A 14,521-nucleotide genomic window follows, 5' to 3' on the forward strand; every position below is an offset into this window, starting at 1 on the left:
CATTAGCTCCCTAAGTCCCATTAGCTCCACTGAGAGCTGGGGCTTTGCTCGTGAGGACACCAGTGGGGGAGCCAGCGGGGGGCTGGGGGCCTGATCCTGCAGCTGGTGATGGCCATGGGGCCCTGAGTGGCAGTGGGTTTGATCCTGGCCCCACAAGATCAGGGCTGTCAGGGCTTGGTGCTTTCCTTCCTCTGCTTTCCTACCCAAACCCCAAGCAGGCTCCATCCAGAGCTGATGCAAACCTGGGGCTGGGCCCATTTGGCTTCACAATCTTTCTTATGGCAACTGTTTTCTTCTGGGCAAATGCATATTATATATTCAAACCCACCTTTCCTTCCATCAGGTTTTCCCTTGAACCCCATGGCCATCCCCAGGGCTTTACTTCGTTTAGAGAATCTCAGGCCTTGGATTTAAAAATTAGTTGACTGCTTCTCTTTAATAAAATTATTCCTGCCTTCTTTAAATAGCACAATATGTCACAGAAAGCCAGTGGGTCCCTTCATGAAGATGAAGCAGCTCAGAGAGGAGAGAAAGGAAGGGGGGGTGGGCAAAAAAAAAAAAAAAAAAAAGTAAAACAAAAACACATATCTCCCCAAACCCCTTCTGCCTAATCCAACTGAATTAGAGGATTTCGAAGTGGATTTAAAACTAAATCTTGATTAGGGAGAATTTCTCTCCAAGAGCTGCTGCGCTGTAGTATTAATGGGAAGTGATCGTGGACAGAGGAAATAGGACAGAAATAACCAAGGGTAGCACATACGTGCTCACGTCTGTGCATGAACTGAAGGAATCAGAATTTCTCAAGAGGAAGAGGGAGAAATTAAGCATTGGCAGAAGCAGACTGGGTGCCACGGGGCTGGCCAGAGAAGGAGGGAGCAGCCGGATCTCTGCTGCACCGACGGCATCGCCCTTGATCCCGGGGAAAGGTTTTGCAGGTGGAAAACGAGCGGGGTCCACGGCTCCGGGGGAAGAGCTGGGAGGAGAGAAGGTCTCTGCCTGCTCCCCCAGACCTGGTGTTCATCCTCCCAGACCTCCATGCTCTCAGGACACATGCCTGGAGGTGCTCATGGGTTCCTTTCTCTGATGACCTTCGTGTTCGTCCTCCCAGAGGGTAAGTGCAGCTTTCCCCAAGGGGGTGGAATGTGCCCATCCCTTGGGGTTAGGGGTGTTTGCAGCCTCCCCAAACCCTGCTGAAGGAGGATTTATTCTTGGGATGAGCTGGGAGGGTATTCTAACCCCAAAAAATGCAGCTGTGTGTTGATGGGTTTAAGTTGGAGATAAAGTCATCATATTCAGTGCAAATGGAGGGCATGGGGCTGGGAATTGTGATCCCCATGGGCTCATTTTCCCTGGTGCTGCTGGGGCAAGGACTCCCAGGTCCTGAAAACCCTGTGGGAACAGGTAAGGAGAGGCTCAGGAAAGGCTCCGGGTCAGAATTCAGAGACAGGCAAAGGTGAGGTCAACACTAAATGCAACCTGAATTTCTGTTACTGTGATTAATCAGTGCAGAGCGATGTGTTTGCCTGATAAACTCTGAATGATGTAAATATTATCATTGGAAAGCTTTGTTGTTTTGGGTTCTTTTTTTTTTTATTTTAAGAATGCTGAGAAAGGGCTTGATTCCCATTCTGGTTTAGGGCAAGCAGTTCTCAGGTGCAGCCACTGGCCCTGCAGGGAAGGAAAAGCTGTTACTGGTGTGCAGAGCTGTGAGGACACAGACAAATGTCACTGTCCCGGGGTCAGGGACACCTTGGCTTGCTGTCACCTCCTGAGAATTCCCCTTCTGGGTTGTTTTGCCTCCCTGATAGACTCTGCTAAAAGTGGGGTTGCATTCAGGCAGCAAACCAAAGCACACCAGTGAAACCATCCCTTTGGTGTGAGTGACTCCAACACCAGCTGGAACTGGAGGAATTTGGTGAAACAGGCAAAAGGGTTTTCCAAGAGTGGCCAAGCCCTGGCTCAATGATGCCTGAGGTTGGGAGGTTTCACCTACTCTTGCCAAACCCTCTTCCCGAGCTCCCTTTTCCCCACTCTCTGATCCCAGAGCTAATCTCTGATTTTGCACTGACCTCTAGTGGGAATTGGTTTTATAGATTTTGGGCCCAGTGGGTAAACAAGTGGCAGGCAGCTTCGGGCTCTGGCTCTGCGCTTAATGCGACTTGGCGAGGCAGAGAGAGAGCTGCAAAGCAGCTAGGATGGAGTTATGAAGTATTTTGCCCTTGGAAAAAAAAAAAAAAAAAAAGAGAAAAGGAGGGCAACTGGGCTGGTGAAGGGACTGGAACACAGATCCTATGAGGAGAGGCTGAGGGAGCTGGGGGTATTGAGGCTGGAGAAGAGGAGGCTCAGGGGAGACCTCATCACTCTCTCCAACTCCCTGAAAGGAGGTTGGAGCCAGGGGGGGGTTGGGCTCTTTTCCCAGGCAACTCTCAGCAAGACAAGAGGGCAGGGTCTCAAGTTGTGCCAGGGGAGGTTTAGGTTGGAGATGAGAAAGAATTTCTTTCTGGAGAGGGTGATCAGGCATTGGAATGGGCTGCCCAGGGAAGTAGTGGATTCTCCGTGTCTGGAGATATTTCAAAAGAGACTGGATGTGGCACTCAGTGCCATGGGCTGGGAACCACGGGGGGAGTGGATCAAGGGTTGGACTTGATGAGCTCTGAGGTCCCTTCCATCCCAGTCCATTCTATGATTCTATGAAAAAAAAAAAAAAGGAAAAAAAAAAAAAAGGAATAAATCTGATTTTTTTTTCCCATATGGTTCTTGTTTAGTGTCTGGACTCCAGTGTTATGGCTGCAACATCATTGTTGGCACCAAAAACGTGGACATGGGGTGCTCTAACCCAGAGGTGATCACCTGCTCCCACTCCCACCAGGGCTTCAAACACCGGTTCTGCATTAAAACAGAGAGTGGTGAGTCTGTCCCGAGGGGCTGGGACCTCAGGAGGTGCCCCGTGGAGCAGATGGTGCTCCCACCCCAAACCTCGCAGCCCCGGCTTGTAAGGCTGGCAGAGCCATCCCCCTCCAGCCTGGCTGTCACCGCTGTCCCCTTGTCCCTGATGTCCCGTTCTGTCCTTGCTTTGCAGTGGTCCTGGGCATCCTGCTGACCAGCGGCTGTGCCACCTCCCGTCACTGCCAGCAGCGGGAGCTGCCGGGCGTCCGCATCCACTGCTGCGACACGGACCTCTGCAACAGCTCCCCCCGGCCACCTCCCCCCCTCCTCACCTGCCTCTTGTTGCCCTCTGTCCTTGCTGCCCTCTTCCTCTCCTGAGACCCTCCCCAAGGCTGGGGTGGGGCCGTGGGACCCTTGGGATAGGGCTGGGAGCAGGGATGTTAGGAGCAGGGATGCCCCAGCCCTGGGCAGGACACCCTCCTCTCCCCTCTCCTCAATAAAAGGTGCCGAATGCTTTGCCCTGGAAAGGTTCTGGTGATGCCCCCCCCCCCCCTTTGCATCCCAAGGAGGATGGGGGGAGATTTTTGGGTACCCCCACCAGCCTGGGAAAAGGAGAGCACAGAGTGAGGGGAAGAGGGAGGGTGGCCCAGCCTGGATCTTAGAATCACAGAATCGGGTTTGTTGGGAAAGAAATTGAGAGCGACAAATCCAACCTCTCTTCCCACGAGAGGGCATCCTCGGCCCTCTCTCCGCAGCCCTGCAACCCCTGGTGGTCTTTTTGGGGTGCAGGGATGGAGCACCCACCCAGGGCAGTGCCTGGTCCAGTGGGGTCCTGTGGGATGGGTGGGTGCTGGGGTAGAGAACAGGGTGCCCTTGTGAAATGGTTGTGGGTTTTTTCCAGACTTTATCCCAGCCAAAGAGGCCAAACAGGAGCTTTAACAGAAAAATCTCATCCCACACTGATCGGAGCCTAAGTGGCTTGTTCAAGGTCATCAGGGGGGCTTGTGGTAGAGCTGAGAATTAAATGCATATATTTCAAGATCCAGCCTTGTGCTTTTATCACCAAGGAAACAGCATGAACCTCACTGGTGAAAAATGAATGAAATATTTTTATTCTCCTTTCTTTTTTTTTTTTTCTTTAGAAAACATAATTCAAAAGACCTTTTCTATGCAAAATATCAGCTTTTGATGACATTTATCAAATGTGTATCAGAAAACAAGTCAAAACTTCGCTTAAAATGTTATCTGAGGCACCTCCTGAGCAGGAGCACCTTGGGGCTCCTAGGAAACACGCTCAGATTCTGAAGATTCAAAAATAAACAGAAATCAGAGACTGAATGCTGTGAAAACGACAAGAGCAGCAGCACTAACCAATGCCCCTTAAAACGTTCCTGATGCTATCCAAGGGAGCAGGAAGCATTTCCTCGGCAGCTGGAGTTATTCTGGCTACTGGGTGAGTGGCTGCACTGAGCTCTTGCAGCAATTCCTCCGTGCCATCGTGACAGAAATTCCCATTTATCCGCCGAGCCCGGGGATGGGAAGCCCAGCAGAGAGGACAAAGTTGGTGGCTGGGATGTTTGGGGACCACCTCTCCATCCCACAGCATCCTGCCGAGAACCCAGAGGCTGCTGCGCTCCCTTCAGCCGCGGTCCCCCGGTGCCTGCCTCCGGCTGGGGATGCTGCTGGCCCTGCTCTGCCCCCCCTGGTGTGTCCCCCCCCCTTCTCAGCCATCCATCTTGAGCTGTGTAAGAGGCCTGTTGCAATTAAGTAGGCTGAAGTGCTCCTGAACTCTTTAACCTTTGCCCTGGGATTGCTCCTTTTGCCCCGGGGCTGTGGATCAGCTCCATTGCACTCTCCAAACAGCGCCTGCTACTTAGCTGACATTTCTTTCTCCTGCTGGATCCTATTAGCACCCTGAGGTTGAAAATGCTACTTTGGAGTGTTGTAAGGAATGTGATTTATACTGGAAAGTAGCGGCAATCTATCTTTCCCTATACACACACCGCGCATGAGGCTGGAGAGCTAAATCCACAGTGCCTGAACAAACAGCAGCCCCGTAATTGTGGAGGAGGCTTCAGGCACCTTGCAGGGAGAGGAGATTTTTGTGGGTAGGAGATGCCGGGACAGGCAGCTGAGAGCAGGGCTGGCCAGGGAACCAGCCCCCCGGTGGGATCCCATCCTCACACTCTCACACTCTCAACTTACTGTGTTTTTCTCAGCCCGTTCAACTCCTAACACTAACACAGCACTAATAAGGCGTTTTTATAGCAGCAAAACACGGCTCCCTCCCAAAAGAACATGCACCTAAGGTTTTTCCCACAAAAGGTAAAAAGAAGTTGCTCAAACAATCAATGCAACCAACCACTGCTCAGTGCAACTCCAGATGCACAACCTGTTCATAAGAAAACTCAAAGCATAAGATACCTGGTATCATATTTTCACTAGAGCCTAAGACTTTAACAGACTTCCACTTGTACTTTAAATTTGAGTCCAGGATCAGCAAAGTGGGGTGGGGGCTCTGCTGGTTTCCAGGCAATGCTGGAAGTCTTGGGAGCTCCCAGGACTATTTGCAAGGGGGCTGGTGGGGGAGTCCGTGGGGTGATTCTTCACCCTTTGCCTTGCCTGTTGGTCCCGGGGGAAGGGCAGAGCAGAGCTGAGCAGAATTCGTGCTGGTTTGCCTCGTGTTGGGGACATTCTCACAGCCAACACAGTCTGCACGGGAGACAGATGAGAATAAGAATTGAGCAGTGCCTGGAGGAGGGCTGATGAGCCTTTATCAGATATGACACACTAACCACCGAGGTTCCTTGCTGGAACAGCGGGTTAAAACCCTCTGCAGTGTCAGATTTCATCCTCCTAAGCAAAGAGACACTTTCCATAGTGTTTGTGTGAATCTTCTGGATAAGCCCCGGAGACTGAAACCGTCTCAGCATCATGTGGGCATTAAAAAGTCCCACCCACGTGTTTAAAAAAAGCCCCAAACCCAGAAAACGCAAAAGCTGACATTTACTCTAAAATGTCTTCTTCCTGCATCTCTGCCCGGCATCCCGGCTGAGCGGAGCCTCCCTCCTCCCTGTCGGCATTTTCGGGGGGCTGTGGGCATGCTCCTGGGCATTTCACCCCAAAGGGATCGTGTTGCACACTCAAAAGTGTGAACACAAACACGGCCACTAGCACAGCACTTTCTGGGAGAAAAACCCACTCCAAAAAAAACCCCGAAAAACCAAACCACCAACCCCAGCCCTAAGCAGCCTCTGTGTCAAAAGCCCTTTTATAAAAGCCTCAGTAGCTGAAGAATTGCCATTGTTTCAGTCTCCAGTGAGTGCTCGTCTTAAAATATTTCCAGCTCAGAGCAGGCTTTGACATTCTGCCCGACCCAGGAGAGGGAACAAACATGAGTTCAGAAATGTTTCTACAAGGCACAGATCCTTCTTTTTTTTTTTTTTTTTTTTTTTTTTTTTTTTTTTTTTGAGAACCATGTGCAGCATCTCATGTCCTGTGGCCAATGTCTCCACAAAGTGGAAGAAACCCCCCAAATAAACTGTGGTGGACTTCTGGGGGGCTCCTGGCAAGGCCCTGGCTTTCATGCTGAAGCTTTGCTTTTTATGCTGGTTACTCAGCCTTTCCCTGGAGAATAGTAAAGCCATTTTTCCCCCCAGAACTCCAGGCTGCATTTGCTCAAATGCTGACAGGTTCTTCAGACCACACTCCCCACCCTGCTGGATCCCAAAAGCACAGGCTGTCAAAGGAGGCAGAAAGTGGTACTAACCCCCTTTAGCCTTTTTTTTTTTTTTTTGTGGATGTTCAGCAGTGAGCCTGGGTGTGACAGAGTGGAAGGAGGAAGCTCTCAATGCTTCAGTCTCTCCATCGCTCCCTGTGGGAAAGGGCTGCAAGGAATGGACCACACACTTGCTCCATGTGGAGCTGGGCTAGGAGGACCTTGGGAGAAAGCTGTCCCTGGGACTCCACTTGGTGGGGAGTCACAGCACAGCTCCTTGGCCTGGGTTTATTGTTTCTCACGTTTCCCTTTTCCATCCCATAAACTAAGGAGAGGAGCTGAGCTGCCAGTCACCAGCTCAGCTACACCTCTGCAGGCCAAGGTCATCCCCAACTCCTGGCAAAAAAATTTTTGGCAGAAAAGTGCAGAAAGCTGTCAGAGGTCCTGCAGGCAATCAGGAACAATCTGGCTGCTCTGGGAGGGAGGGGGGGTGTGCAGTGCTCTGATGCCTTGGGAATGCTGCAGAGATGCTCCAGAGAGCAGGAGCTCAGGTGTGCTTATCCCTGCTGCAAGGACTTGGCACCTTGGATACCGGGCAGTGTTTACCCAAGGACAATGCGGGGTTAAAATTTAGTAAATCCTTGTGCAACTCTTGGTAGAGAGGCAGCAAGGACAAATAAACATCTCTTAAAACACAGTCAGTGTTCCAGCTTGCTGTTTAATTCTCTCTCTGGAAATGCACGTTGTTTATGGGCATTCATTGCAGGAGCTGGGAGCAGCAGGGGGTTTGAGCCACTCCAAATTTCAGGCAAAATAATAGGATCCTCCTTCTACTTTTGTTTGTTTCTAGGAGAGAACACAAGGTCAAAACTTCAGCTAGTGCAAAGTTTGCTCTAAACTGCTGATTTTCTTTCTGTTTTGTTTGTTATTGAGAAAGTTCCTTCTCTGCTTGCTCTCTCTCTTCCACCCCTCCCTCCAACGAGCCAGCCCAGGAGGAGCCTGAGTTCCCAAGGGATTTGGGTTTCCTCCTTGAGTGATAAAGGCTTCCGGGGGGAATCAATGCTGGGTGGCCAAAACCAGAGGTCCCAGGGTTGAAGGTTATGATGCCTCTTATCTGCTTCCCCCCTGTGGAGAGACAAGCAGGGGAGCAACCACGGGTGGGACCTTCAGCTCCCTCCTCCCTGAGGCTGCCCCAGGGGATGCAGCAGAGAAATCCCCCCCTTCTCTGGGAGCTGGCTCAGCCTCATCCCTTTCACCAAGCCAAGAGGGAGCAATGCCAGACGTATTGACAGAAACCCATGAACTGGGTCGTGGTGGCCGTTCCTCTCCCAGTACACAGCTCTCCTCCTGCACAGACACCCAGGGACTGCCTTGCTCAAGGGGGATGGATGGGGCACGGCCTCCCCACTGCCCCAGGAGTTGCACATATGCTGGCTTTGCTCAAAGCCTCAAAGAAATACCCTTCTTCCCTAGGATGAGAGCCAAAGTTACCCTCTGCCAAGGGCTGGGGCATCGGTGAGCTGGATGCAGGGTGAAGGGGAGATGTGTGTTCAGTTTAATAACCTCATGGTAGTGCCAGAGCCAGCACTGTGCCTGACCTACATACACAGCCCAGAGCTCTCTGAACACAATCGATCCATTGGCAGGAGAGCAAATGCAGTGGTGGGGGGAGGACCTGCCCTGCTGTGCCCAGCATCACCCCCCGGGGCAGCCAGGAGCTGGCAGCACTCCGGCTGAGTCTGTCTGATGGTTGATGAAGCAGTTTGTACTCCTCCATCCTGGGCACCACGTGCATCCCACAGCCCTGGAATCCCTGCCTGGTACCCTCCCATCCCAACCTTGGCACAGAGCAACTTGGACCTCCAGACATGTCTTTTGAGGTGTTTTCCTTTAGTCAGTTGGCTTCTGGTAGGGAAAGGTGCTGGTTTGGGTGTCCCTGGGACACCTCTAAGAGATGCTTATCAGGTTTGAGCTGCTAGGAAGTCAAAGGGTCTGCTCTTTGGCTCAGAAGCTGGGCTGACATCTTACGGAGCCTGCTAATGGATCATCAGTGATTCCAGCATCCTTCCTCCCCACTTGTCTGGTTTATCCATCCTGGCATCACACCCTTAAGCCTTTTCCTTTGACTCGTGCTTTAGCATCTTACACCTTTGGGCCACTCTTGCTGACCTCCCAGGTTCTGCTGGGAAGGACAGATGGCTGCTGGTGTCACAGGTTCTCTGTCCTTCAGCAGAGGTGGTGACAGGGTGGCAGCAATGCAGTAGCAAACGAGGAGGAAAGTGAAGACACTCTGCTGTCAGGTGGTTTTTAAATTTTTTTTCCCCCGGAGCTCCCAAATTCTCACTAATTAAGAGCTTTGGGGAATAAAAATACCATCTGAGTGCTGATGTGGGGGAGGATGGATGAACAGCCAGAGCTGGAGACTGCGGCGTGGGCAGCAGCGTGGAGGAGGATGGAGAGAGGCTCAAGAGAATGTGTCCCTGCAGTGGGCACCTCCTCTGGGACAAAAGCCAGGTCGTCTGGGTGCTGATGTCCCGTCCCTCCCCTCGGGTAATATCTTCTTTATTGGATCTGTATTAGCGCTACCCACCCGGAGCAGCAAACTTTCTCTCTGGCAGTTAATTACAGAGCTCGTTAAACACAGAAAAACCAAACCCTGGTGCGGAATAAAGAAAAAATCAGGCGAGTTAGGAGGTGGGCAGAGTCTGGCATCGCCTCTTTTCCCGGCGGCGGTGCTTTGCTCCCGGGAAAGCACCGTGCCAAGTTTCAGTTTTACAGCGCAGAAAATGAATCAGAGCAAAGCGCTCCCGGAGCCGAGCCCGACTGCTCCGGGAGGAAGGGAAAACGCTGCCACCCCCCATCCATCCCCCCATCCATCCCCCCCCTCCCCTCCTGCCGCCCGAGCACAAGGCTGCTAATTAGTAAATAAGGGATAATCCGATCAATTAAATGCTCAGCCTGAAGGCTGGAAAGGAGGGCACTCCCTGGTCTGCGGCAGGGAAGGGATGGAGGGATGGAGGGATGGAGGGATGGATGGAGAGAGGGAGGGAGGGATCGATGGATGGATGGAGGGAGGGAGGGAGGGATGGATGGATGGATGGATGGATGGATGGATGGAGGGATGGATGGATGGAGGGATTGAGGGATGGAGAGAGGGAGGGAGGGATGGAGGGATGGATGGAGGGATGGATGGAGGGATGGATGTATAGGTGGGTGTGTGGATGGATGGATGGATGGATGGATGGATCGATGGATGGATGTGTGGGGTCTGTGTGGGGCTGGGGGCAGCTCTGGGTGTGCGGGGGGGGGCTGTGCCATGGGAGCATCCTGGAAACCCCAGCAAGGGAGTTCTCCCTCTCGGGTGGGTCTGTGCTTAGCTGGGCTGCAGGGAACCTGTTGGGTGGGATGGGTGCTCAGTGTGCCCCCCAGGGGGTGCTGGGCTCCCCCCGCAGCAGGCAGGCAGGGTGCTGGGGGTGGTTTTTGGGAGGCAAAGGGGTTTTTATGCCCTGAGCACTCGGGCAGGCTCTGTCCTTCTTCTGGCCACCCCTCCAGGGATGGAGGAACTGGAGCCCGGCCAGACTGTGCCCTACCCACACCTCAGGCCACCCCTTTAGGCCCTTCCAGTGTCACCACAGGGGGACAAGGGTGGCTGCCCACAGCCACTGGCTCTGGCACCTCCTCAGCAGGGGAAGGGGAGCAGCAGGAATCCCCAACTGCTTCCAGACTTGAAAGTGCAACCTCAGGAGAGCAGAAAAGGAAATTAAATTCTCATTTGATGATGGCAAGCAGGGTTCTCTCAGGGCTTTGCAGCTCACCTGTGGAACCCTGACCAGAGGGCCCCAGCCCTGGGTCCTGATCCTGATGCAATCCCCCTGTCAGCTCCCCCCTTGCCCTCAGCCCCCCCAACTCATCCCTGTCCCAGCAGATCCCTCCTATAAGGGTTTTTCTGAGCATCCCTTGCTGCTCCCTCCCAGCCAGCTTCAGCCCTGCTGAAACATTTTTCCACCAGCACCAGATTTCAGTTTCATCTATTTAAAAAGTCATTAAAGAGAATTCCCCATGAAATTATTATTTCCCGCCTCTCCTCCCTGCCTTCACTCCTTTCTACTCCCAAACTAATCATATTAATTGAAGACTACAAACATCTTCCCAAGGCCCAAGGCAAATGTGATGTCAAACAACTGTAACTCTTCCCAAACTGTGCAGTATCACATCGACCTTCCCTCCTGCTTGTCTGCTCAGAGCATCCCTCTGACAAGGGGCTGCTTGTTGCAGTCTCAGAAGGTGCTCAGGGTTTTGAAACCTTTGATTTTTTTTATTATTATTTTATTCTTTTCTCCTCCTTTGAGGAAGGAAGAAGAAAGTGCCCGAGGAAGGAGAGCTGTCAGAGGCAATAAGAGGAAATCTTACTTTTGGCTGGCAGGGGGAGGGGGGAGATCTCTCCTGTGTGTGGTGTTAACTGGGGAAATGGAAACAGAGAAGCAAGGAGGAATATTGGAGAAGTTATTCTGCTTTCTATCAGCCCTGCAGGTAGGAAAATAAAACCAAAACCCCCTAAACCAAATAACCTTCCAACCAAACCTGACAAGAGCCATATTCATCTCCCAGGCTTTTTATCCACTCCCAGGGTTTGATTCCTCCCCTCTGGGCTCTGTCCTAATCAATAGAACAAATCTCCTGTGTCACACCTCTCCCTGCTCCTCCAGCATTGATTCAACCAACCATTTGCAGGGCTGCACACCCCAGAACCCAGCAGGCTGTTCCAGACCACTTTGCTACCACTGCTCAGGGTGGATAAAGGAGAGGGAACAATATGGGGGATTTGTTACTTGGATGAGCAAACTCTCAGCATCGTATTTCCTCCATCACTGCTTTAAGCAGGGCAAAAGGAAACCTGAGCTAAAGCCCCAAACCCTGCTGAATGACATGGGATGCTGTGGTTAGCCATATGCCTACCCACACAGCAGAAGGGAAGATGGAGACAAGAGTTTTGGAACTGGAGAAAACAGATTTTGCAGGGAACTTCCCTCTCACAGCTGGTGCCTGGGACCAGAGGGTACCCTGAGAGCATCCCCCCAGCCTGGGGATGGGGCTGGGGCAGCCATGGGTTGATCTAATAACCAAGCCAAAAAAAAAAAAACCCTGTGGCAGATCCATCCCCAGCACCCTCTGACAAGTTAAAGGCCTCCAGTTTATTAAAGATACATTCCTACCCTAATAAAAGCAGCGTTGTCTGGTGGCAGAGAGGCTGCAGGATGTTATGGTTGGAATGTTCCTTGGCCCTTGTGCAATTAAAAGCCCCACCAGCTGTGGATCTGCGAGAAACTATTTCCCCCCTCTCCCCTCCCCAACCAAAAGAGACAGACTTGATGTTTTCTGTGATCTCCATGATGTCACCAGCTCCCCTTTGATGTGTGCAACCGAGGAGCTCATGACTCCGGGGGGATATTTGTCTGAGTAGTGCTCATTAGATGACCCAGTAGGATGGAGGCAAGATTAATTGCAGGAGGGGAGAGACCAATCCCTGCATCCATATTCATTAGCACATTAGGTCTTGGTGGCCACTGTGGTGAGCCAAATGCAAAAATAATAATAATAGGACAAAGTCACCTCCCTGAAGATTTCAATAACGGGACAAAAGGATGGATTGTTTTCCCCATTTCATGTGGGGAGGATGGAGACACAGAGCAATTAAAGGCTGGGCTTAGCATAATAAAGCAGATTATACCACAAGGGGTGTGCAGTGGAGCCAGCCCCTCCTGAGCCTCCCCTTTGCTCTCACATTTTTATAACATGCTGAAAACCACAGATTTGCAGTGGTTTCCTTACACAAGGCCTTCTCTTGGACTGGCTGGTGGCAAGTGACATCTCAGGGCTGGCTGGGAGCAGCAATGCTGAGTGCTGAGGTGATGGAGCAGCCCATGGGGCTCATGGGGTCTGAGCAAATGGCCTCAGGAACTCCGCTCTCCTCATGCTGAGTCTTCTGACTCCAAAACCTAAGAACCAGGTTCCTAAAATCACTGGGAAACACTTTCTTGCTGTTCTCTTTCTACCACCCTTCCTCCCACCCCAGGTTTCAGTCTGGGGACAAGGCTCTCCCATGGCACAGCTCCAATGCTCCCTGGGGACTCCTCTCTAGTGACCAGGATTTTCCAAGGACAGAAAAACAACCCATAAACCTGCAGGCAAAATCCTGCTGCCTGTAGAGAAACAAGATAAACCAGGTGCCTCGAGTTGCCAAAGAGTGGGTGTGAGTCCACCTGTGCCTGGTTAGGGCAGGCCCCCTATTACCAGGGGTCCAATAAAGGTGGGACACACACCCACAGAAGGCACCTCAGCTCACTCTGGTGTGAGGCATGGAGAGGCCAGCAGCTCGTCGAGCCTCTGGAGCAAGAAAGGCTCCTCCTGCTACACTTCTATCCTGGAAGTGCTGTGTGGTGGCTGGAGTCCTGGAAGAGACCAGCAGCTCGTCGAGCTTCAGGGGCAAGAATGGCTCCTCCTGCTACAGCTGCCCATCATAACACCACCACAGAGGAACATCTTTTATGGAAGCCCTCAGATGTATCATCTTTGGGCTCTGGAGGTCCATGGAGGGCAGCTTGGGGCCCATCCTTCTGCCCAGGCTTGGTAGAACATTTATTTACTATTTGGTGGCTTCTGAGTTGTTGTTCTGGCTGAAATGAAAACCAGCCCCATGACAAGAGGGAGGGCAGAGCCCAGGTTGTGGGAACAGGATGTCCCCTCTGCTCACACCCTTGCTGGGGCAAATACCTCTCCCCAACCACCTGCTGAACATTTCTGCAGGTATTTACCCTGCTGCAAGCAGCCCAGAACTGGATTAAGACAAGGTGAGTGTGGGGACAATGTGGAAATGTCTGTCAGGCCTACAAACCTGCAGGGCAAATTAAGCAATCGTGTTCCCAGGACATACATAAAAATAAGTAAAAAACACTATTAATCCATAGCAACAAAAGGACATAGCATGGCAACAGCAGCAACTGCTGCAAAACAAAACAGCAATGAGAAAAAGAGGAGGGGAGAGTGAAAATAAAGCCCTGCTCTGTCCTTCTGGGGTTTTTCAGGTGAAGAGGGATGTTGCATGGCAGGTCAGGGGAAGGTGGTCATGGGCTGGGTGCTGGTGTGCAGGATGGCTGGGGGGGGCCTCTCTCAATCCCCCTTTGCACAGCTCTGGGGGGTCCTGGAGCATCCCAGGATTCCTGATCTGGTTTCCAGAGCTGGGAAGGGACTGGATGAGGCAGTGGCTCTGGCACAGGGAGGGGGGACAGCATTTCCCAGGTGGTCTTTAGGGCAGCTCTGAGTGCTGTGGGATATCTGGGGGTACCTGAGCCTCTGGTCCAGCTGAGTAAGGTTCCAGGTCCTGGTGATGGACAATGGAACAGGGCAGGAAGCTGAGGATCTCAAACCCATCATGGTTTTTTTTTTCTCCTCTCCCTCTAATTGCTTAATTTGAGAAAATCAAAGCAAAAAACAGCCTGTCCAGGAGGAAGAGTCCTGGATAGCAGCTCACAATCGCTTCACAAAGAGCTGCTCCTGGCTGTTGGCACCTCAGAGGAAAAAAAAAGCCTTTTATCCCTTAGGACTGATGTGCTGTGGACTTGCTGGGTTAAAGAACTGAGCCTGGGAGCTCAGCCCTGCTCTGCTCCCACCCCTTGAAGTGATGCTTTCAGTTCTGGAGAGGGCAAACACCCCCAGGAAACCTTAAGCAGGATAAACTCAGCATCAAAACAAAGCTCAGACCCTGGTTTGAACCCAGGTAATGATCTGCTGGGGGTGCTTTGGGAGAGGGGGATGGAAAAAGGAGCCCTGATGGGTGCTCATGCGAAGGGGGAAGTTTGTGAGTCAAGCTGGGGGCAGGAGCAGGGCTGGGAAGTGTTCCTGCTCCTGCAGGGATCAGGG

This window comes from Calypte anna, chromosome 17, assembly GCF_003957555.1.
Source record: "Calypte anna isolate BGI_N300 chromosome 17, bCalAnn1_v1.p, whole genome shotgun sequence".
NCBI lineage: Eukaryota > Metazoa > Chordata > Aves > Apodiformes > Trochilidae > Calypte > Calypte anna.